The sequence below is a fragment of the Acinonyx jubatus genome, chromosome B2 (genome assembly GCF_027475565.1).
Source record: "Acinonyx jubatus isolate Ajub_Pintada_27869175 chromosome B2, VMU_Ajub_asm_v1.0, whole genome shotgun sequence".
Classification (NCBI taxonomy): Eukaryota; Metazoa; Chordata; class Mammalia; order Carnivora; family Felidae; genus Acinonyx; species Acinonyx jubatus.
In genome coordinates, this window is record NC_069385.1 from 103,918,277 (window position 1) to 103,919,555 (window position 1,279).

Sequence of the window (1,279 nt, forward strand, 5' to 3'; positions counted from 1 at the left end):
AGGTTTCATGCTTGTAGTGGTATCTCTGGTACTTTGTGGTCCTTGCAACATTTCACTCACAGGATCCCCCTTAGGATCTCTTGCAGGGCTGGTTTAGTGGTGATGAATTCCTTCAGTTTTTGTTTGTTTGGGAAGACCTTTATCTCTCCTTCTATTCTGAATGACAACTTTTCTGGATAAAGGATTCTTGGCTGCATATTTTTTCTATTCATCACATTGAATATTTCTTGCCACACCGTTCTGGCCTGCCAAGTTTCAGTGGACAGGTCTGCTACTACCCTTATGTGTCTACCTTTGTAGGTGAAGGCCCATTTTTCCCTAGCTGCTTTCAGAATTCTCTCTTTATCCTTGTATTGTTCCACTTTCATTATGATATGCCCTGGTGAAGACCTATTCTTGTTGAATCTGAAGGGAGTTCTCTGTGCCTCCTAGATTTGGATGTCTGCTTCCTTCCCCAGATTAGGGAAGTTCTCAGCTATAATTTGTTCAAGTAAACCTTTTGCCCCTTTCTCTCTCTCTGCTTCTTCTCGAACTCCTAAGATACAGATAAAAATATGGAATGTTTCACAAATGTGCATGTCATCCTTGCACAGGAGCCAGGCCAACCTTCTCTATATCGCTCCAATTTTAGTGTATGCGATGCCAAAGTGAGCACTGTATATGATCTTTAAAGACAGGTGATCTTAACATATATGTCTTTTAGATATGTCTTTGGATAAATTTAGTTGCTTATCCTAACTGCTAGAGAATTTCCTAGAAGAAAAGCACAAGCAGGTACCTAGACAGTCATTTGATTCCCTGTTAGTACAGGAAAATCCACCTCTGTCATTTAATATTTCCCATCTTTTATGTCTTTTGAGTTTTCTCTGTCATAGTTGGTCATTGAGTTTGCATACTGATGAGAAAAGGCTGCGTAGCACCAATAACATTTATTCAAACTGGAGAAGCCTCTGGAACAGTGTTACAAAAAGGTCTTAGAGAGGACAACTATATAATCAACTGGCTAGTTATAAATAAGGGAGTTTAGAGGAGAGGAGAGGAACAAGGTGAGACTTAGTGATGGAAACCAGAATCCAAGAGAAACCTGGAATCATTTATACCCTTAACTCTCTTCATTCAAAGTCATCTGATGTAATCTTTTTAAGAAAAGCTTAAATGCAATTGTAAAACATGCCCTTATGCCAAGTAGTTAGTTTGATGCAATATTTCTGAGTTTCACTTTAAAAGTGGAAAACCGAAGCATAAACACATGAGTTGTTAGGTGATAATACAAACTAAT

At 38.5% G+C, this 1,279-nt stretch overlaps 1 non-coding gene across 1 annotated transcript; it reads right to left on the reverse strand.

Moving 5' to 3' along the window:
- Window positions 1-548: 548 nt before the first annotated feature.
- Window positions 549-655, reverse strand: LOC113598941 (U6 spliceosomal RNA). Its single transcript, XR_003419707.2, has one exon. It is a non-coding gene; the product is annotated as a U6 spliceosomal RNA (small nuclear RNA).
- Between the last annotated feature and the right edge of the window lie 624 nt (window positions 656-1,279).